At 38.3% G+C, this 24196-nt stretch overlaps 1 protein-coding gene across 3 annotated transcripts in view; it reads left to right on the forward strand.

The window, feature by feature from the left end:
- The window catches only part of ELOVL5 (ELOVL fatty acid elongase 5), a 102730-nt gene that overhangs the window by 17857 nt on the left and 60677 nt on the right, over nt 1–24196 (forward strand). Inside the window, exon 1 of one of the 3 annotated variants that reach the window (XM_060190038.1) lies at nt 2805–2823. The exons of the other annotated variants lie outside the window; for them this stretch is intronic. The gene's annotated coding sequence lies outside the window, so the exon portion shown is untranslated. Of the gene's footprint in view, nt 1–2804; nt 2824–24196 lie in introns of those variants that run through there. 3 annotated transcript variants of the gene reach the window in all.

Genomic DNA, 24196 nt, shown 5'->3' on the forward strand with positions numbered 1-24196 from the left:
TTTCACATACTTAAGTTATTTCCTACAAATAGGGAAATTAAAAAAAAAAAGGTCCCTGCACAACAAATAATGCACTAAAATGTGGCCTGTGATTTGTATTTGCAAGTTAACAAGAATGCTAAAGCTATAAGGTAGCTGAAATTTACATAAGTGATGTTTCATAGTTACAGAGTTCTAAAAGTACATGAAATAGGAATAATACAACTCAGTGAGGATTGAAAATGAGGGTCCTAGGAATGTATCACTGTTCTAATCATTGCCTCCAGCAATGAGAAGACTTTTCTCCATATATTTTACTGGATTTTTGTTTTACTGTGTTTCCCAGGTTAATATTGTATTATCGTATCAAATGCAGCTGTTCAAAAATTAAAGCTCATTTCTTGGGGATACAAGGGGGGATAGAAACAATGTGTCTAATATTAAAATGAACAAAAATTTAGTTTTAAAATAAGATTATGTGGTCCAGGAGGTGGCGCAGTGGCTAAGGCACTAGACTGTCAAGCATGAGGTCCTGAGTTTGATCCCTGGCAGCACATGTACCAGAGTGATGGCTGGTTCTTTCTCTCCTCCTATCTTTCTCATGAATAAATAAATAAATAAATAAATTCTTTAAAAAAAATAATAAGATTCTTTATATTGACATTGAAATGAAGAGACTCCATGTTAAGTCTTTGTATTAACATTCTGAGATGGTAAGACATATTAAAATATAGACCCATTATGATACATATGTGTGTATACACACACACACACACACACACACACACACACACACACACACACCACAATATGCAAGGACCCAGGTTTAACCCATTCCTCACCTGCAGGGGGAAAACTTTGCAAGTGGAGAAGCAGTGCAGTAGTTGTCTCTCTATTTCTTCCTATTCTCTTGATCTCTGGATGTTCCTAGCCAGTAAATAAAGATAGCAAAAAGATTTAAAATAAACAAAAAAAGTAAATAAAAAGACATTAGGAAATGTCTGTCATGTGACCTTATCCTAAAAAATGAATACTGTTAGCTCTAGTTAACAGGTATTGAATTTCTTCTTACCAGATGGGAATATTCAGTGTACCTTTGTGGCGTAGGTGCTAAGCTTCACAATGGTTTGTTCTGTTTCTGAGATAGCTCTCTTTCAAAGGCATGCACTTCCAAATGATGAAAATCATGCTGGGAGAGGTGAAATGTCACTTTCAGGTTTCTTATTTCAGAGGAGGATGTGCCATGTAATTTTTCCCCCTTATTCATATTCATTTTGTTTCCCTACTGGCTTGCTTTGCTTTCTTCAGCTGAGGCTCATTTCTGGTAATTATATTCCTGTATGATGTCAATGAAGTACCTTCTTCAATTGACATCCATTTAGAGGAAGATAGGGGCTGAGCCCACAGAGCAGCCACAGAAGCTGAGAGTCACTAGTGCATTCTGCAGAAGTACATGATTTATTTTATTGTTCTTGTTCAAGGAGGCTACTTTCTGAAATTTTGAAAAACTTAATGTGATCATCATTTGTATAAGTCCTCACTTGAGTGTTATGGTAAAATAAGTCGAAAGAAAGTATGATCTAGTGAAAATTGAAATGTGAAAATGGAAAGTGTGGTTTTTAAAAGGTGTTTTGTTGTGGCAAGATGAAGTCAGGGAAATGATTTTTTTGTTTTTACTTTGGTTTTGACCTACCACAGGCTCTGCATATAAACACTTTAGTATTTGGTGTTTGAGAAGGGAATATTTTCTATTAGTATGAGTATCTAATATGACCTAACCACAAGAAAATAGCATCTTTCATTATTGATGAACTAAATTTTTAAGTTTTTGATCAATAAGAGTTTGTATGAAGAAGATTCCTTAGCAAAAAAGTCAAGGTCATGCTTTGTCTAAGGAAAATTTCAGTTTTTGTCCTAAGGAAACATTCAGAGTTTTTATGCATACACAGTAATATGAATCAAGTCATCTTGGCTATTGTTGAGTTGTCCTAATATCATACTACATATAATTTGATGAGTTAAAGGGGAATTTATTTATTATTATTTTTTTAAGAATTTATTCACGAGAAAGGAGAGAGAGAGAGAGAGAGAACCAGATATCACTCTGGTACATGTGCTTCCAGGGATTGAACTTGGGACCTCATGGTCGAGAATCCAGTGCTTTACCCACTGCACCACCTCCTGGACCACGGGCACTTACTTATTAGTGAGCAGGGGCTAGGAAGAGAGCCAGATTGTCACTCTTGCATGGGCAATGCCTTGCATTGAACTTAGAACCTCATGCTTGAGTGTTCAGCACTTTATCTACTGATCTACCACATGGGCTGCATGGCAGTGTTTTTGAGGTATATTTGGGTTGTTTGAGGTATTTTTGGTTGTTTTTGAGGTATATTTGGGTTGTTAAGTTGAGAAACTAAATTTATAATATATTTTTATAAATAAAGGTGTTTAGAAATGGGGGTTCTATTTGTAATTTTTAACACAATAGCACCCAAACCTTTTAATCTTAGAAGAGCCTTGGAGAGTATTTAAATACTGGGAATTATGTACTTTTTTTTTTCTCTGTTGGAAAGATTAATGGTTTACAGTCAACAGCAAAAGACAGTAGTTGGTACATGTGTAACATTTCTCAGTTTTCCTGAACAACCCCCTTCCCTGTCCCAGACTCCTTTACTTTGGTGCAATGCACCAAATCCAGCTCAACTTCTGCTTTCTGTTTTTCCCTTCTGTTCTTATTTTCAACATCTGTCTGTGAGTGGAATCATCCAATATTCATCTTTCTCTTTCTGGCTTATCTTACTTAACATGATTCCTTCAAGCTTCATCCAAGATAAGGTGAAGAAGGTGAATTCACCACTTTTTTTTTTTTAATTCACCACTTTTAATAGTTGAGTAGTATTCCATTGTTTATATACAACACAGCTTTCTTAGTCACTCATCTGTTGTTGGGCATATAAGTTGCTTCCAGGTTCTGACTATCACAAATTATTCTGCTATAAACATAAGTATACTCAGATCTTCTTACATGGATGTTTTTGCTTCCTTAGGATATTTCCCCAGGAGAGGAATTGCAGGGCCATAGGGTAGGTCTATTTCTACTCTTCTGAAAGTTCTCCAGACAGAAGGACTATAATACTAAAAGGAATGTTTTAGAACACTTGAAGAGGTGCCCAGTGCCACATAGGAATACCATAGATGGCAGTCTGTGGTGTCTGTTCCCTCTCTCCTTCTCTAAAAGAACAAAAAATTGGACTGTTCTTCAGTTTCACTCCTGCTCAAAGTCAGTGCTGCATATGAAAAACAATAGTTTACCCACAGCGTTGTGTTCTGATAACTAGGTTTCATTTCTGAAACGTTTTCATCACCCCTAAGGCCATCCTGTGCACATTAGCAGCCAGACTCTGTATTCTTGCTTCCCGGGCACATCACTAATCTTTTTATTTATTTATTTTTTTATTTTATCCTCTGTGGATTTTCCTAGTCTGAATATTTCACAAATGGAATCATGCAATAAGGAGCCCTTTGTATATAGATTCACTTAGTAAATTGTGTGTGGGGGGGTCCCTTGATGTTCCATGTAAAAGTGACTTTTTTTTAAAGATGGAGACAGAGTGAAAGAGATCACAACATAAAAACTTCAACATGGTCGGGGCTGGGCTTGAAACTAGGCTGCACACATGGCTATCTGAGCAGCACACTATCTGTATGAGCTATTTTATTTTACTTTATTTTATTTTACCAGGGCACTACTCAGATTGTGCTAGAGATTGAATTTTTTTTTAATTCTTTATTGGGGGATTAATGTTTTACAGTCAACAGTAAAATACAGTAGTTTGTACATGTATAACATTTCCACATAACAATACAACCCCCACTAGGTCCTCCTCTGTCATCATAAGGATTGAACATTTTTAAGGATTTTTAAGGTTTGTATTGATAGTCTTAGATCTCAGCAAATACACTTCAAATACAGTTGGGTTGACTAGGATTAAAGTTCTACAGGTGTTGTCGTAGGAGTTTTTGTGGAATGAATGAATGAGGTGTAATTTGAACCAGAGACCAGAGCAGACAGAGGGGAGGTGGCACTGGAGCTATGGACCTGATGATGGTAATGACCAAGAGCGACTTGATTGTCAGAAGTGGGAAATAGTGAGGAAAAGTGAATGGGTAGGAACTTGGCATTAAGAAGAGGACTGTCCTGTTTCACAATGGACTATATGCTTGGTGGCCCCAGGTTAGAAACTGCAAGTGAAAAGGTATTTAAAACTTGGGCCATCTGTTCATAGATCAGGGTCACTCATAGCCACCCATCCACTGTTTCTAAGGGGCCTCGAGAGTAGGTGACTCTGAAATCTTGCCCCATTAGATAAACGGACACCTCCTTTGAGGGATTTTTCATGCAGTTGGAAGGAAGTAACATGGCAGGAAGCAAACCTGGAGTTTTTTTCTGCTTGTTTTGCTGGAGGTAAAACGGAGTTACCCATTCTAGTTGGTGCTGAGAGCAGTAATGCAGGCCAGCGGTGTCAACATCAAAGCCAGCTGGCTTTTAACCCGCCTACAGCATAAAGGTCAGTGGACTTTATGGCTTTTACTGATTCCCTCCCTCCCTCCAGTCAGCTTTTTTTAGCTTCATGACCCATCTATACCACCCTGAGCTGATGATACCTGGTGAATCAGTCAGGCATAGCCCTTAATCCTCAAGAATTTAGATATCTGCTTACCAAAAGTTAATCTGTATTTGGCTTTAGATTAGACTGGAAATGGGTGGGGGCTGTGGGAGGGTGTAGAGAGCCAGCACAGACTTCTGGACTCAGCAAGGTTTTAGCCACATAAACAGGGAAGTAGAAAGGGACAGTTTCCTGCCTAAGGTTCTTTCTAACTTAGGGCTCCCTGAGAAACTAGAAGGAAACTGGCATGTGGCCAGGAGGATAGTAAGCAGGAGTAATTGTCAGAAGTCAGACTATTTATGTATATCTATGTGTATCTATATATGTGTGTATGTGTATATATATATTTTTCCTCGCATTTGGGAAGTGTATTTATCAGCACATGCAGGTGACTCTAAGCCAGGTGAGGGATTACAGAGTTTTCCCAAAGAACTAGGGAACACAGTTGAAAGACTCTAGGCAAGAATAGTTAATGGTTGATGGTTTATAAAGAATACTGGTATAGAGTGTAGATGGGTAGGAGGACAGGAGAATGGATACTTGAATTCCAAATAGAAGTTTATGGCAATATGGTGCCCTGGTCTGCTGTAGTGCTACACATGGGAAATAAATAGGTGTTTCTGTTTGTTTGTTTTAAGGTGCTTGGTGGACATGGTAATAGGATAAAAGATAATCGAATTGGTGGTCTGGCGGTAGCTTAGCAAGTTAAGCACACGTGGCACAAAGCGCAAGGATTGGCCTAAGGATCCCATTTGAGCCCCCAGCTCCCCACCTGCATGGGGGTCGCTTCACAGGCTGTGAAGAAGGTCTGCAGGTGTCTTTCTCTCCCCCTCTCTGTCTCCCCTCCTTTCTATTTCTTTTTGTCCTATCCAACAACAGCAGCAATGACAACAATAATGACAACAAGGGCAACAAAATGAGAAAAATCGCCTCCAGGAGCAGTGGATTCATAGGTAGTGCAGGCACAAAACCCCAGCATAACCCTGGAGGAGAAAAAAAAGAAGATAATCAAGTCATCTGTTTCTTCTATTGAAACTTCTTATCTCCTCTTCAGCCTTGATACCCATTTGCGTTCTACCTGCAAAGCCTTTTGCCTTCCTTACTCACCATGCCACTTGTCTTTTGTTTGAAGTCTTATCCCCTGCTCTGAATCAGTTCATTTAACAAACATTCAGGTAATATTTACATGTTTTAATGTGATTTGAGTCTTTGCTGACTTGGTTTTCTGGTGAGGCAGATTGTTGTCACATGCTAGTCAACTGCCTGACACTGCCTCAGCCTATACCCCCTCCCATAGAGTATGTTCAACTCACCTACCTCTGCTCCTTGAAACTGCTTCTTCAGTTTCAATACCCTTCCCCTATTTCTTTTTCTTTCCTTTTTTTGCCACCAGGGTTATTGCTGGGGCTTGGTACCAGCACTAGGAATCCATTTCTCCCACTGGTCAGTTTTTTCTCCTATTTTTATTTTACAGGACAGAGAAAAAAAACAGAGGGGGGGAGGTAGATAGGGAGAGAAAAAGACACTTGCAGATCTGCTTCACTACTCATGAAGTACCCCCTGCTATTTCTCATCATACTCAAATCAAATCTACTGTTCTTTTAAGTATCACTTCAAGCCCTACTCCTCTAAGGAAACTTAAAATTCCCCATCCTCAGACCTCTTCCCTTATCATGGTCTTACTCTTCGTTATCTTCCCCTCTTTTATTGAGTGCTGTATTGGTATTAACTTCATGCCATCCAGTTATATTAGACAGTTAAAAGCTCAGGTGCACTCTGTCCAGATGAGTGCTTGTAAATTGTTGACATATGTAAGCAGCTACAGATAATTCATAATCTTCCTAATTTCCTATAAGTTCCTATAAAATATGAACACATTTTGGAAAATGGCATTTGCATATAAGTATTAGATAATATATGACATGTAATGGGTGTCTTAGTCTAGAAGTTATATTTTAGGTTAAAGAATAATGCCCAAATGATTCTACTTTACTGTATCTTTTCATAAATTGTTTTATTCCTGAATAAGGATAGCTTAACATCAGAGAAGTTCATCCATAGTAAATCAAGTGTGAGACAAATGCTGTTTCAGAGGATAAATTGTGAATAGGCCTCCCAGAAAAAAATGTAAACCATAGGATAAGATTTCATATAAGAAAACTAGAGGATATGGCAGTCAGGCCATCACTTCTAGGGCCTGGTGTTTATTATTGCTAAATTACCGACTTGTTAGATGACCTTTAACACAATGTTTTCCACCATTTTTTAGTCTACATGGAAGAGGGTTATCAGAATGTCCTTGGACTCAGGTTAACCTAGACTGAAAAAGCTGGGGATTTATTTATGCAATCCCTCCACTGGCTTTTTCTTGTGTCTGCATAACGGTGAAAGGTCTTTTATTTTTTTTATGTCAGACCTCAGGCTACTCTTTTTTACTCTTTGGAAATAGAATAGTCTGCCTCCTTTCCCTCCCTCCATTCCTTCCTGATGTCTCATTTTGCAGCATTTTGTCTTGATCTGAGAGGTGGGTAGCTTATCTTACTGTCTGCTTGACATTTTGTTGATCATATTTTCCTTTCCATGTGACTTAATTCTTGGGTAGTGAGCCACTTGTCATGCTGAAAAAAAATTTTTTTTATTCACTTACTTTTGCATAGCCATAGAGAGAAGCTGAGATGAAAGGGAGAGAAAGGGGGATGAGAGAGACTGCAGGAGTGGGCCAGAGGCTTGGAACCCAGTTCCTTGTGCATGGCAACGTGAGCCTAACTCCCACCTAACTTCCATGGTGAAGATTTTTTAACTTACTTACTTTATTTATTTATTTAGTCATTACTATGGTTTCACTGATACATTTTCTGATAGAAAGAGACAGAAAGACACCATAGCACCATAGTGTTCCTCAGTTCAGTAGGGGCTGGGCTTAAACCTGGTGTGCCCATGAAAAACCAAACATACTATCCAAATGAGCTCTCTTACCAGCCTGTGAAGATTTTTATGACCCAGATAGGAGCCAATTGATTCTAAATTGAAGCTGCTGTGTCATTAAACTCCGTGTTTATCCAGGGTGGAACACCTGAGCTGAAAAGTGCAGGCTAGAGGACTCTGGTTTTTCATTTATATCGTGTGGCATCCATATCAGATTTTTCTGTGAATAAGTCAAAATATTTTTCTAACTGCTCACTCAGTACCTCCACATGGGACCAGAAAAAAAATCAAGCTGGCTTAGGATGCTTTATTGACAATAATACTGATGACAAATCATATTTGGCTGACTCAGCTATTGATTACAAAAATGGCTTATTACAAAATGTTTTGCTCATAAGTAAAAAAACAACTGGAAGAGTTTCCTTCAAGTTCTTAAAAACAGAAGTATTGTTTAAGCTGGTTTTAAGTACTTCTCAGTAGAGGTAAATTTACAGTTGATTTAGAGAGCTCCTTTGTGTAGATCCGGCTTTTCAAAACAGTTTATATCCCTAGATAAAACAGCCCTTAACAAATGCTAGAATCATGTTTTTAAAAATCCATACTTGTTCTAAGGACCTTTTATTTATATATAATACGTAATGGCTCCTTTAGACTTCTTAATAGTTGGTAACTAGATTTAGTTCTTAGAGTAAGGGCATTTTGTGTGTGTGTGTGTGTGTGTGTGTGTGTGTGTGTGTGTGTGTGTGTGTAATTACTATTTACTAGTAATGCTAAAGAAAGTAAGCTTATTACCTTTTAAAAAATTCAATTATAAAATGGAAATATTGACAAGATCATAGATTAAGAGAAGGTTAATTCCCATTTCCAGAACTTTGTATCCTATCCCCTCCTTGAAAGCTTTCCTATTCTTTATGCCTCTGGGAGCAAGGACCCAGGATCATTATGGGGTGCAGAAGGTGGAAGGTCTGGCTTCCCTGCTGAACATGGGCATTGGCAGAGTGAACCATACTCCCAGCCTGTCTCTCTTTCACTAGTGGGGCAGGGCTCTAGCCAGAGTATGAGAGACAAAGAGGAGAGAGACACTGCAGAACTTCTCGGTTGCTTGTGAATCTTTCCATTTGCGTGATTCTTCATGTGTTGACTGGGGCTCCAACTCAGATTCTCATACATAGCAACATGTCTGTTCAATCTATAGGGTGAACTATCTCCCAACCTTTGAGAAATAAGACCGATAGCATGAGTGGCCAATGAATGAATACCAACATTCACAAATTAATATTTTAGAAAGAAGATATTAATACTAGAGTATTGGTCAGCTCTGGTTTATGGTGGTGCCCGGGACTGAACTTGGGACCTTAAGATTCTGAGGCACAAAAGTGTTCTACATAACCACTATGTTGTCTCCTAACCCTATTCCTTTTTTTATACTAGGAGTATTAGCCAGAAGTAATTGGTTCTTTGCTTTTCTCTTCTTTTATCTTTTTCTCTGTTCTTTTTCTTTTTTCCACCAGAACACTGCCCAGTTCTGGCTTACAGTGGTGCAGGGGATTGAATCTGGGACTTTGGAGCCTCAGGCATGAGTCTTTCTGCATAACCACTATGCAGTCTCCCCTGTCACACAAATGATTCTTTATATAACTTTTCAGTGTTTAAATTCAATGTGTGTTTATTCAATAATTGCACTTTCTATATTATTTCTAGTTTTAATATATATAGAGCATTTTTAGTTAGAATAAGTAAAATGTGGAAAATTTTTTATTTTATTGAAATTTCCTAGTCCTGACAAGGTCCTAATTGTGTGGCTGCTCACATACACTTGACTACTGAGATTGTTAATAGCTAAGATGCTTTAGAAAGTACTTTTACTATATATCATGTGATTTTAGTTGGATAATTTTTGGGAATATCACTCAACAGATTATTTACTATACAAGTGAAGTTTTGCTTAGCTAATAAATCCCCAGTAGAGGCCTAAAACTGTGAGTAATAAATACTGAACTCTACACACACTGTTTATACTACATACCTATGATAAACTAATTTACTAATGTGACACAGTAAAAGTTTAACAACAATACAGTATGAAAATTATGACAGTGAACTACAGTAAATGTTATATGAGTGTGATCTCATATTTTCAGACTATAGTTAGCAGGATAAATTAAACTGTACTACTGTAGTGACTACTGTAATTAAGTTTAGAGGAGATACAGAGGAGAGAGTCCTGATGGGAATAAATAGAGGAGAAAGAAGAGAAAGAGAGGCTGGAAGAGAATGGAACTCTTTCTTCTTATCTTATAAGAATGTGGCTTTTTTAAAAAATTTATTTATTCCCTTTTGTTGCCCTTGTTTTTTTTTTTATTGTTGTAGTTATTATTGTTGTTGTTGGATAGGACAGAGAGAAATGGAGAGAGGAGGGGAAGACAGAGAGGAGGAGAGAAAGATAGACACCTGCAGACCTGCTTCACCGCCTGTGAAGCGACTCCCCTGCAGGTGGGGAGCTGGGGTTCGAACCGGGATCCTTATGCCGGTCCTTGTGCTTTGCGCCATCTGCGCTTAACCCGCTGCGCTACAGCCCGACTCCCAAGAATGTGGCTTTAAAGGTATATGATAATAAGTTAGGAAGAAGGATGCTTGCTTCTCTGTCTGTACCATCTAATAGGCTTTAAGCACAGCCTCTTGAACGATACACAGAGAGAGCAAGCTCCTTTTCCTTTAATCTAAGAAATATAACTATAAGATAAAATTTGACACTGGTGATTCTGAAATTTATCAAGATCACCTATGAATCATCGAAGATTTCTTATTAAGCAAGATTTTATTTATTGTAGTTATGGCCTTTCATTTCTTCTGAGGCATCCTGCCTACAAAGATCCCAGCTGACTTTTCTTTTTACTTTTCTCTCTGTTTCAGTCAGAAAGAGATAGGAAAAAAAAAAAAAGAAAGAAAGAAAAAAGAGATAGGAAGGGATACCACAGCAGTGCTCTCTACTCTTCATGGAGCTTTTTTACTGAGTAAGAGACTTTCCAACTGGTTTTCTTTACCACCCCCCCACCACCACAAGTATATTTTTTATTTACGGAGCAGCCATATCATCACTGACAATTGGAGGTGACATTTTGACTCGAGACTCATGGACTGTTTTATGTTTTCTTGATAATTTTTGTCCCAAGGGGATGAAATTAGAATTGTTCCTGGCACTCAGCTCACAGGAAACATCTCCCTGCCTCTGCTGTCTAAGGCTTATGGGTTTTCCCAGCTCGTGCTATAGGGTGGCAGTGTCTGACCTCAGCACAGGACATATTCTCAGAATGTTGTCCTTATCCTGAGTCATACACAAAATGGACAAAGAGGTACACAGTAGTATTACTAAATATACAAATATAGATGATGCCACCAACTTTTCAAGAGGAAACCATCTTAAAACTCACATCTAGGGGAAAAAAATGGCTTTCCTTCTCTGTGAAAGCTGTAACACTAAGATGTATAGCATATAAGATCTCTTGATTCAACATTACTCTTATTAAAACACCCTTTGTAACAGTAGTCTGGATAAATTAATATTTATTGGGAAGCTAAACTAGGCTGCTTTGAAAAGTAAAAGTACTGGGTTGTCAGAAAAGTCATGACATATTTTTCTGTTTTTCTTTTTCTTTTTTTTTAAATTTTTTTTTTATTTAAGAAAGGATTAATTAACAAAACTATAGGGTAGGAGGGGTTCAACTCCACACAATTCCCACCACCCAATCTCCATAACCCACCCCCTCCCCTGATAGCTTTCCCATTCTCTATCTCTCTGGGAGCATGGACCCAGGGTCATTGAGGGTTGCAGAAGGTAGAAGGTCTGGCTTCTGTAATTGCTTCCCCGCTGAACATGGGCATTGACTGGTCGGTCCATACTCCCAGTCTGCCTCTCTCTTTCCTTAGTAGGGTGTGTCTCTGGGGAAGCTGAGCTCCAGGACACATTGGTGGGGTCTTCAATCCAGGGAAGCCTGGCCAGCATCCTGGAACCTGGTGATTGAAAAGAGAGTTAAAATATGAAGCCAAACGAATTGTTGAGCAATCATGGACCCAAAGCTTGGAATAGTGGAGAGGAAGTGTTAGGGAGGTACTCACTGCAAACTCTAGTGTACTTCTGCTTTCAGGTATATATTTTGCAGTAGTTTATGGATACGTGTGCACATAAGCTCTCTCTCACAGAAACTGGTGTATATCTAGGTTATGGGACTTTGTTAGAAAGTGAACCACCTGAGATGAAATTAGAGTGTACTATAAAAGGGAAGGTCTCACCCGAGTAATGAAGCTGAAGGGTTGTCATTCCACACGTGAAGTCTCTGGACACAGTCTGAGGTGAAGCATGTTGAGGTGGCAATTGTTGCGTTGGTTAGGTTGTGATCGGCGGATGCAATATTATTTGATATGGATTGGGAGAGGCATACGGGAAAGTGGGCCCTATCCAAGGGTTCCAGGACTGGGGGAAGTAGGGGCTCTATAGTGGAGATGTGAGGTTCCTGCTGTCTTAGGGTTCAAAAAGACAATCGATAGTTAATGTTATCATCAGGTTATTTGGTAATTGGGTTAACTTTGAAAAGTCCTTTTGTTAGGGTTTGCTGTACAGTATCCAGTATCTTGTATATAGCTGTGCTATTGGATGCTTCTAATCTACTTGGTCTAGGCTTTTGAGAGAGTCCGCATATCAAATACACAGCCTATATATTAAAAAGATTCAGTTTGTGTTTTGAAAAACTTTGAGACATACAATTGATTTTCCCCCTCATATTAATTAACTACTGATTTATATGTCTACATTTTGCTATGAGTGTACATAAATACCATTCCCACCACCAAAAGACTGTGACCCATCCCTCCCACCCACTCCCACCCCCCACTGTCCCAGGAAGCTGCATGTCTAACCCTCACCACAGGGTTTTTACTTTGGTGCCCTACTTACAATTTGATCAGGTCCTGCTTTTAGTTTCCCTTTCAGATCTTCTTAGTCAACTTCTGTTGATGAGTGGGATCATCCCATACTCATCTTTATCTTTCTGACTTAGCTCACTTAACATAATTCCTTCTAGCTCTGTCCAAGATGGGTCAGAGAAGGTGGGTTCATTGTTCTTGATAGCTGCATAGTATTCCATTGTGTATATATACCACAGCTTTCTCAGCCACTCATCTGTTGTTGGGCACCTGGGTTTCTTCCAGGTTTTAGCTATTATGAATTGTGCTGCTATGAACATAGGAGTACACACCTATTTTTGGTTGGGTGTTATGGAGTCCTTGGGGTATATCCCCAGGAGAGGAATTACTGGATCATATGGAAGGTCCATGTCTAGCCTTCTGAGAGTTTTCCAGACTGCTCTCCACAGAGGCTGTACCAATTTACATTCCCACCAGCAATGTAAAAGGGTTCCTCTGTCCACACAACCTCTCCAGCATTTGTTGCTGCTGTCCTTTTTGATGTAAGCCATTCTTACAGGAGTGAGGTGGTATCTTAGTGTTGTCTTAATTTGCATTTCTCTGACAATCAGTGACCTAGAGCAGTTTTTCATATGTTTGTTAGCCTTTTGGATCTCCTCTGTAGTGAATGTTCTGTTCATATCCTCTGCCCATTTTTGAATGGGATCATTTGCTTTTTTGGTGCTAAGTTTGCTGAGCTCTTTATATATTTTGGTGATTAGTTTCTTGTCTGATGTCTGGCATGTGAAGATCTTCTCCCATTCTGTGAGGGGTCTCTCTGTTTGTTTAATAGTTTCTTTGGATGTGCAGAACCTTTTCAATTTGATGTAGTCCCATTGGTTTGTTTCTGCTTTAGTCTTCCTTGCAATTGGGTTTGATTCATCAAAGATGTTCTTGAGATATAGGTGGGAAAGTTTTTTACCAATGTTTTCCTCTAAGTATTTGATTTTTTCTGGTCTGACATCTAGGTCTTTGCTCCATTTGGAGTTGATTTTTGTTTCTGGTGAGATAAAGTGGTTCAATTTCATTCTTCTGCATGTTACAATCCAGTTTTCCCAGCACCATTTATTGAAGAGAGCTTCCTTTTTCCATTTAATACTTTGGGCACCCTTATCAAAGATTAGATGTCCATAGGTGTGGGGATTTATTTCTGGGCTTTCAATTCTGTTCCACTGGTCTGTGTGCCTATTTTTGTTCCAGTACCATGCTGTTTTGATGATGATGCTTTATAATATAGTTTAAAGTCTGGGAGTGTGATGCCTCCATTTCTGTTTCTTTTCCTCAAGATTGTTTTGGCAATTCTAGGTGTTTTCAGCTTCCAGATAAATGATTGTAGTGTTCTATTCTCTTAAAGAAGCTTTGATGGGTATTGCATTAAATTTGTTTATGGCTCTGGGGAGAATATTCATTTTGATGATATTTATTCTTCCAATCCATGAACATGGGATATCTTTCCATTTCTTGGTATCAGTTTCTATTTCCTTGAATAGCGACTCATAGTTTTCAGCATACAAGTCTTTCACTTCTTTGGTCAACTTTATTCCTAGGTATTTGATTGATTTTGCTGAAACAGTAAATGGGAGTGATTTCTAGGTGTCTTCTTCTTCAGATATAGTGTTTGCATTAAGAAATGCCACTGATTTTTGTACATTGATTTTATAGCTTAATACCTTGCTATATTGCCTAATAACTTCCAGTAATTTTCTGCTGGATTCTTTAGGTCTTTCTATGTATACTATCATATCATCTGCAAATAGTGAGACCTTGACTTCTTCCCTTCCAATCTATTCCTTTGATTTCTTCCTCTTGCCTGATTGCTATGGCAAGAACTTCCAATACTATGTTGAAGAGTAATGGTGACAGTGGACAGCCCTGTCTAGTCCCTGATCTGAGGGGGAATGCTTTCAGCTTTTGAACATTGAGTATGATGTTGGCTGTAGGTTTGCTATATATAGACTCCACTATCTTGAGGAATTTTCCATCTATTCCCATTTTTTGTAGAATTTTGGGCATGAATGGGTGTTGGATCTTGTCAAAGGCTTTCTCTGCATCTATTGAGATAATCATGTGGTTTTTGGCTTTGCTTTTATTAATGTGGTGAATGACATTGATTGACTTACGGATGTTGAACCAGCCTTGTATTCCTGGGATGAATCCCACTTAGTCGTGATGAACAATCTTTTTGATATGTTGCTGTATCCGGTTGGCCAAGATCTTGTTTAATATTTTGGCATCTATGTTCATCAGAGATACTGGTCTGTAGTTTTCCTTTTTTGTTCTGTCCCTATCAGCTTTTGGTGTCAGGGTGATGTTGCCTTCATGGGAAATTCAAATGTTCCTGGAAACTAATGAAAATGAAGACACAACCTATCAAAATATTTGTGACACAGCTAAAGTAGTACTGAGAGGGAAACTTATAGCCATACAATCACATATTAAACAGCAAGAAGAAGCTCAAATGAACGACCTTACTGCACACCTCAAGGACTTAGAGGAAGAGGAACAAAGGAACCCTAAAGCAACCAGAAGGACAGAAATCACTAATGTTAGAACAGAAATAAACAAAATCGAAAATAAAAGAACCATACAAAAGATCAATGAAGCCAAATGTTGGTTCTTTGAAAGATTAAACAAAATTGACAAACCCCTAGCCAGACTCACCAAACAAAAAAGAGAGAAGACTCAAATTAATAGAATTGTAAACGATGGAGGAGATATCACAACTGACACCACAGAAATCCAGAGAATCCTGCGAAACTTCTATAAAGAACTATACGCCACCAAGCTAGAGAATCTGGAAGAAATGGAACAATTCCTAGAAGCATATGCCCTTCCAAAACTGAACCAAGAAGAACTACAAAATCTAAATGCACCAATCACAGATAAAGAAATTGAAACCGTTATTCAGAACCTCCCCAACAACAAAAGTCCTGGACCAGATGGCTTCACAAATGAATTCTACAAAACTTTCAGGAAACAGTTAGTACCCATACTTCTTAAGCTTTTCCATAAGATTGAAGAAACAGGAATACTCCCTTCCACCTTCTATGAAGCCAACATTTTTCTGTTTTTCTATGCAAGAGTGTGTCATGACTTTTTCTGGCAACTCAGTAGTTAAAAAAGAATTTAGTTAAAAGGTTAGGCTCTCATGAATGGAGTGATAACTCAGACCAACCCACTTCCTAGCACAGATTTCTTTTAGGGGGGAATATAGGTTGAACCTTCAAAAAAAGTAATAAAATCCTTAGTTTTGTTGGTTATTTTCCTCCTTTTTAAAGTTAGACATTTGACATAGATTCATACTAAGAAATCATAGTCCAAGTACTCTGTAACTAGTTTCCCCCAGTGATGACATCAAGCAAAACTGTAGTTATCACAATTGGGATGCTAATATTGACATTGTCAGTGTTTACATGATAAAGGTTCAGTACACATTGCTATTAGCACATGCTGTCTTTATCCAGCCATCTCTTCTTAGTTTCTGCCTACACTCTGCTGCTAAGCCCACACTAATACTATTTCTTCTCCGTCTCTTAATTTTGTCATTTCAAGAGTGTATAAATGGTTTGCTGTTTCACTCAACAGAATTTCACTCAGCATACATTTCTAGAAATTCATTCAAATTGTTACATGTATCTACAATGTGATCCTTCTTATTACTGAATAACATTCCATAAACATTCACCTATTGAAGAATAACCAGAAGGTTGTTTCTGTTTTTGATGATTACAGAGGAAGCTGTTTATATTCACTCATTTACAGAGACTTTTTTTTTTACCAAAAAATAAGTTTTCATTTCTCTGAAATAAGTGTCCATTAACTTCACTGTAATGATAACATAACATTTCCTTTATGCCTATATAGTAAGTTGTTTTTGTGTTGCTGGGTACTCATACACTTGAGTCCCTGCCCCCAACCACAATTTCCCTACTTTTTATTTATTTCAGTTAGAAAGAAAGAATGAGAGAGACAGAGAGAAGGAGAAAGAGAAAGGGAGAGACACCACAACTTTGGAACTTTCCCTGATGCCATTGTATTCCTGTTTAATACCAAGGTTCAAACTTGGGTGGTATGCATGGCAAGGCATATTCACGTGTGTGTGTGTGTGTGTGTGTGTGTGTGTGTGTGTGTGTGTTGCCGTTATCTAAGTTACAATAATATACATTCCTTTAGTGTAGGTATTTTTAGCAATGGACCTAAGCATGCCAAAGCATTTATTTGCTTTCAAGTACTGGTCCTTTTTAAAATTCTGACTTTTAATTTTTAAGTGTGTCTAATTTCAGAGCATTTACATTACCTCTGAAAATCCATATACAACAGCAGCACTCTTCCCCAGCATGTTTGAACCACTAGTGTACATTCTCTATATTTGGTTGTCAATTCTGTACATTTCATATAAATGGAACCTTACATACTTTATGACCTTTGTCTGGCTTTTTAAGCTTAGCATAACATCTTCAAAACTTCATCAATGTTGCAGCCTATGTCAGTACTCATTCCTTATTATAACCTAATGACATTCCATTGTATGGATGTGCTACAATTTGTTCATCTGTTGATAGATACTCTGTTTCCATTTGGGACTGTTATAAATAATACTGATGTGGTATGCAGGTGTTTATGTGGATATATGTTTTCATTTATTTTGGGTATATACATAGAATTGCTGGATCATATGGTAGCTCTGTATTTTACTTTTTGAGGACCTGCCAAACTATTTTTACAGCAGATGTACCATTTAACATTCTCACCAGTAATGTATGTTTGCTTCAATTCCTCCATATCCTCACCAACATTTGTTATTATTTAGGCAGTTATAATCATGCAAGGGGATGTTATATAGGTCCTCTTAAAAGAGTAAGGCCCGGAGCTTTTTGGGGAGCACCACTTGATGATAGGAGGCCCTTTTGATCTGTCAGAAATGAAAGCCATTCAAACACTACTTATGTTGAAGTTCCCAATGGTGTCAGTTGATTATTCCAGGGTTTTTGTAGAGAAGGAGGAAACTGTGAAGCTGCCTACCTCTGCCTGCCAGAGTACCTCATGTGGTATATAGTTCTGTGTGGAGTGCACCCATTCATCCCTGCAGCCCTTTAAGCTGTTTTGGAGGCCCTGCTAAGGCCCATTGGGGACTGAGTATTGTTTTGAGGCAGTTTGCAGAAATTCCTAAATTGAAAAGTTTTTATGTTTGTTTGTAGTGTAAGAGCAGCTGTACTCTTTCACAGACCAGAAACAAACAAACAAACAAACAAAGGTTCCTTGGATAACGTGAGATAAAGACTAGAAAAGTTTGTGGGTTTTGTTTTTATAGGTGACATTTCCAAATTCATTGCAGATTATAAATTGTCAAGTGACAGCTTAAAATTCACTTAAAAAAATAACTGTGTGAAGTTGTAAACAGTCCATATCTTCAAATACTAAACCAACCAAATAACCTCGGTCCAAGGGCAATAGCTGTAAGAGGTCATTGGCTGTGAAATCTCATACGATGAGACTATTTTGCTGTTGCCAGTGATGGCAAAGATGGTGGCATCTATATAAAAAAAAAGGACATAGTCTGTCCTGGGAGGAAGGCTTATTATCTCCACTAATTACTTCATTGCTTTGGTTGAGGTCCTTTCGTGGCCTAGAAGGCCTTGCCCCCACTGACTCTGATTAATTAAAGACTTATTAATCCAACTCAAATGCCACTGTCACCAAGAAAACTTTCTTTTTTTTATTTAAAAAGGGAGACATTAACAGAACCATAGGATAGGAAGGGTACAACTCCACACAACTACCACCACTAGATCTCTATATCCCATCCCCTCCCCTGATAGCTTTCCCATTCTTTATCCCTCTGGGAGTATGGACCCAAAGTCAGTGAGGTTTGCAGAAGGTGGAAAGTAATTGCTTCCCTGCTGAACATGGGCATTGACTGGTTGATCTATACTCCCAGCCTGCCTCTCTCTTTCCATAGTAGTGTGGGTCTCTGGGGAAGCAGAGCTCCAGGACACACTGGTGGGGTCCTCTGTCCAGGGAAGTCTGGTCGGTATCCTGCTGGCCTCTGGAACCTGGTGGCTGAAAAGAGAGTTAAAATACAAAGCCAAACAAATTGTTGAACAATCATGGACCTAAAGGCTGGAATAGTGCAGATGAAGTGTTGGGGGCTACTCACTGCAGACTATTGTGTACTTTTGCTTTCAGGTATATATTTTGCCCTCGTTTATGGATACATGTGAACATATGCTCTATCTCAGGGGACCTGGTCTATATCTAGGTTTTGGGACTTTGTTAGGAAGTGAACCACCTGGAATGGAATTAGATAATACTATGAAAGGAACAGTCTCACCTGAGTAATGAAGGGATGTCATTCCACACCTGAAGTCTCTAGACACAGTCTGAAGTGCAGCATGCTGAGGTGGCACTCGTTGCATTGATTAGGTTGTGAGTGGTGGATGCAATATTATTTGATATGAATTGAGAGAAGCATGCAGGAAAGTGGTCCCTACCCTAAGGTTCCAGGACGGGGGACTATAAGCTCTATAGTGGAAATGTGAGGTTCCTGCTGTCTTAGGGTTCAAGAAGACAATGGATAGTTATTGTTATCATCACATTATTTGGTAATTGGGTTAACTTTGAAAAGTCCCTTTGTTAGGATTTGCTGTATAATACCCAACATCTTGTATATAGCTGTGCCACCAGTTGCTTCTGTTCTCCCTGGGGTCTTGGCTTTTGAGAGAGTCAGTATATCAAAGACTCAGCCTATGTATTAAAAAGATTCAGTCTGTGCTTTAAAAAGTTTGAGACATACAATCAATTTTTCCCCTCTCATATTAATTAGTGATTTATATGACTAAAAATTAATAGGAGTGTACATAAACACCATTCCAACCACCAAAAGATTGTGCCCCATCCTACCCCCTACCTCCACCACCACCCCCCACCTTGGGAAGCCAAATGTCTACCCTTATCCTCACCCCAGGGTTTTTACTTGGGTGCCCTACTCTAGATTTAGTCAGATCCTGCTTTTAGTTTCCCTTTGTGTTCTTCTTTGTCTTTGATGAGTGGGATCATCCCATACTCATCTTTCTGACTTAGTTCACTTAACATAATTCCTTCTAGCTCCATACAAGATGGGTCAGAGAAGGTGGGTTCATTGTTCTTAATAGCTGTGTAGTATTCCATTGTGTATATATACCACAACTTTCTCAGCCAATCATCTGTTGTTGGGCACCTGGGTTGCTTCTAGGTTTTAGCTATTGTGAATTGTGCTGCTATGAACATAGGTGTACACATATCTTTTTGGTTGGGCGTTATGAAATCCTTGGGATATATCCCCAGGAGAGGAATTACTGGGTGATATGGAAGGTCCATGTCTAGACTTGTGAGAGTTCTCCAGACTGCTCTCCACAGAGGCTAAACCAATTTTCATTCCCACCAGCAGTGCAGAAGGGTTCCTCTGTCCCTACAGCCTCTCCAGCATTTGTTGCTGCTGTCCTTTTTGATGTATGCCATTCTTACAGGAGTGAGGTGGTATCTCAGTGTTGTCTTTATTTGCATTTCTCTGACAATCAGAGACCTGGAACAATTTTTCATATGTTTGTTAGCCTTTTGGATCTCCTGTGCAGTGAATATTTTGTTCATATCCTCTTCCAATTTTTGGATGGAGTCATTTGCTTTTTTGGTGCTAAGTTTGCTGAGCTCTTTGTATATTTTGGTGATTAGTCTCTTGTCTGATGTATGGCATGTGAAGATCTTCTCCCATTCTGTGAGGGGTCTCTTTGTTTGTGTGATAGTTTCTTTGGCTGTGCAGAAGCTTTTCAATTTGATGTAGTCCCATTGGTTTGTTTCTATTTTCATCTTCCTTGCAACTGGGTTTGTATCATCAAAGATGTCCTTGAGCTTTAGGTGGGAAAGTGTTTTACCAGTGTTTTCCTCTAGGTATTTGATAGTTTCTGGTCTAACATCCAGGCCCTTGATTCATTTGGAGTTGGTTTTTGTTTCTGGTGAGATAAGTTGTTTCAATTTCATTCTTCTGCATGTTTCAACCCAGTTTTCCCAGCACCATTTATTGAAGAGAGCCTCTTTCTTCCATTTAATACTTTGGGCTCCCTTATCAAAGATTAGATGTCCATATGTGTGGGTGTTAGTTCTGGGATTTCAGTTCTTTTCCACTGTGTGCCTATTTATGTTCCAGTACCAGGCTGTTTTGATGATGATGGCCTTTTAATATAGTTCGATATCTGGGAGTGTGATGCCTCTATTTCTGTTTCTTTTCCTCCAAATGGTTTTGACAATTCTAGGTGTTTTCTGGTTCCAGATAAATGATTGTAGTTTTTGTTCTATTTTCTTAAAGAAGCTTGGTGGAACTTTGATGGGTATCACATTAAATTTGTATATGGCTCTGGGGAGAATATTCATTTTGATATTTATTCTTCCAATCCATGAGCATGGGATGTCTTTCCATTTCTTGGTATCAGTTTCTATTTCTGTGAATAGTGACTCATAATTTTCAGTATACAAATCTTTCACTTCTTTGGTCAGCTTTATTCCTAGGTATTTTGTTGATTTTTCTACAGTAGTGAATGGGAGTGCTATCTGGATGTCTTCTTCTTCAGATTTAGTGTTTCCATAAAGAAATGCCACTCATTTTTGTACATTGATTTTGTAGCCTGACACCTTGCTATACTGCCTAATAACTTCCCGTAGTTTTCTGCTGATTTCTTTAGGTTTTTCTGTGTATACTATCATATCATCTGCAAATAGTGAGAGTTTGACTTCTTCCCTTCCAATCTGTATTCCTTTGATTTCTTTCTCTTGCCTGATTGCTATGGCAAGAACTTCCAATACTATGTTGAAGAGTAATGGTGATAGTGGACAGCCCTGTCAAGTCCCCGATCTGAGGGGGAATGCTTTCAGCTTTTGACCATTGAGTATGATGTTGGCTGTAGGTTTGCTATATATGGACTCCACTAACTTGAGGAATTTCCTGTCTATTCCCATTTTTTGTAGTATTTTGAGCATGAATGTGTATTGGCTTTTATCAAAGGTTTTCTCTGCATCTATTGAGATAATGTGGTTTTTGACTTTGCTTTTATTGATGTGGTGAATGACATTGATTGAATTATGTATGTTGACCAACTTGCATTCCTGGGATAAATCCCACTTGGTTCTGATGAACAATCTTTTTGATATACTGCTGTATCCAGTTGGCTAAAATTATTTCTATTGAGATCATCCCATATACCTCTGTTGTTTTCAGTGTCTCTCGATATCTTTTTGAGTTCTTTTACATCTTTCTTAGTTTTCTCTAGCTCATCCTCTGACTGACTAATTTTGTTTTCTGCTTCTGTTAGTCTGCTTTCCCTTCCCTCAGCTTCTTTCTTCAGTTCAGCTATTTCAGCTTTCAGTTCTCTAATACCTCAAGGTACCTAGTATTTTCCTTGAGGGTCTCATCTGTTGTTTCCCTAGTTTTGCTAGCCCTTTACTCCATACTTGTCTTCATTTCTGTGATTATTAAGTTTACTATTGCTTGCATACTTTTCTAAAATATGGTTACTTCTGACTGATTTGTAGTTTCTTCTGGGCTTCTGTCTTAATTGAAGTAGCAGTTTTAGTTGCTCTCGGATTAACCATTTTTTTTATTGATGTCTTTTTATTTTTCTCTTCTGTTGTTCTTCAGTTGTTGTGGTTTGAGTACAAGCCACGCTATTCTAAGTATCTTTATGACAAATGCAGTCACCAACCTCTGAAATTACAAAAGTTACTAAAGCAAGGATTGAAGCAGTTTAACCAATACCAGTTAGCCAAACAATGTCTCTAGTCCACGAAAAAATAGCAACCAAATCCAAATGAAAAAGAAAGAGACAGGAAAAAAGGGATAGCAACAGACAATTATGCAGATCTACTGTCTACTGCAAATTCTAGGGGTAGCGAAGTAGAGAAGAGACACACACAAAGAGAGTCCACTCTTGAGTCAGATTTCTTCCCCAAAATAATTCACAAACGAGTATCAGTGAATTCAGAAAGCAGAAGGAGGAAGTAAGAAAAGAAGACAACAATGAGAAAAAAAAAAAAAAAGATGTGAAAGGAAAACGTTTTCTTACTTATTTATTTATTTATTTTTAATTAGCTAAGAGGAGGGAGAAGGGGGAGAGTGGATAGAGGAGTTAGGTAAAGTGAAAGAAGTTCCTCTCACAATGGATAGGACACCCAGTCACCTAGCAATGGAAAATACACTAAAAGTTAATTTTGGTCAACCTGAAGGAGGGGGGGAAAGGGACACATGTATATATAATAATAATAAAATAGAATAGAGTAAAAAACCCTGTCAGTTTGCAGCTTTGACAGCTCCTGATTGGCTCAGGCTGCCTGAGCCAAGACAGCCATTTGTTAAAAAAAAAAAGAAGAAAAACCCTCCAGGTTGTCTTTCCTAGGTGGGGTGAGGCTCTGATTGGTCAGATATAATGCCACTCCAATTGAGCTTGAAAAGAGAAAAAAAAGAGCAAAGGGAATCAGAAAGGAAAAGGTTTTGAATCACATTCCTGGTGAGCCAGGAATCTTAGTAAAGAAAAAAGATCAGCAGGGACCCTGCCAGTAGCAGCTCTCCAGCCCCCAGGTCTGGTTATAGGGTGGGAGAGGGGTGCGTTTCAGAAATAATCAGAAAATTTCCTTTCTTTTTTCTCTGTTTTCTAACCCAAATCGAGCTATAGTCACCTTCTTGGTGTCATACTTAGGACCCCCCTTATTCACTGTCCTGCTGAAGGCTTGGTATCCTACCCTTTCCAGTAGTTGTTGGAGCTCACGCCAGCAGCTTCCTCTAAGTCTCTATCTTGGCTCCACCAAGAAAACTTCCTTAATCCTCCAGTTAGCTTGAATTGCTTCCCTCTCAGTTGTGACATTTGATAGTATTCCCAGGTTGTTGCGTTAAAATGCTATATTTGTTATGCAGTATTCCTGACATTGCACCAAATGCTATGTACTTATTATAACATTTTTCTGTTTTGTTATATTTTTATATGTCTAGTACAGAACATTTCTATTCATTCACAAAGTTAAATAAGTATTATAAATATATTATATATATATGAGAGATTAATGGCATACCACCTAACCTATAATCTCAACTCAATAAAGAGAAGCCACTAGCCACTGTTGATTGTATATACAAAAAGAAAAGCCTTAATAAATCAGGATTGTTTACCAACTTAAGTCATATATGAACCTTCAGTTAACTGACTACTTACGCTTTGACTAAGCTACTTAAATGTCTCTTAATTTTCTTTGTCCAGAGAATGGAAATAATTCCTCACCACATTAGAACAGCTGAGTATACACAACAGTAATAAGCACTAGCTCTTTAGTCTGTTAAGCTAGTAATAAAAGTTTATTGTTTATATATCCAAAGTTCACATTTTGGAATATAAACCTTTTCATTTCCTTCGTAGTTCTAAGGAAATCAGGGTGTGGCATTTAGTTTTAGGGACAGTGTTTAACCATTGGTATGAAACTCTATAAGGCATGAATGTTTTTAATTGTTCACTTGGTCTTTCATTGTTTCCGGCAGGCAGTATCAGTAATTGATGCCTTGATTGTTTTATAGCTTAAAACAGCAACACTTTCTTTCACAGGTTGAGAGCCTTCAGTCTCAGACTAAGTTGGGTAGTTCTAGCTCTGGGTCTTTT

This window comes from Erinaceus europaeus, chromosome 4 (genome assembly GCF_950295315.1).
Source record: "Erinaceus europaeus chromosome 4, mEriEur2.1, whole genome shotgun sequence".
Taxonomy (NCBI): Eukaryota; Metazoa; Chordata; class Mammalia; order Eulipotyphla; family Erinaceidae; genus Erinaceus; species Erinaceus europaeus.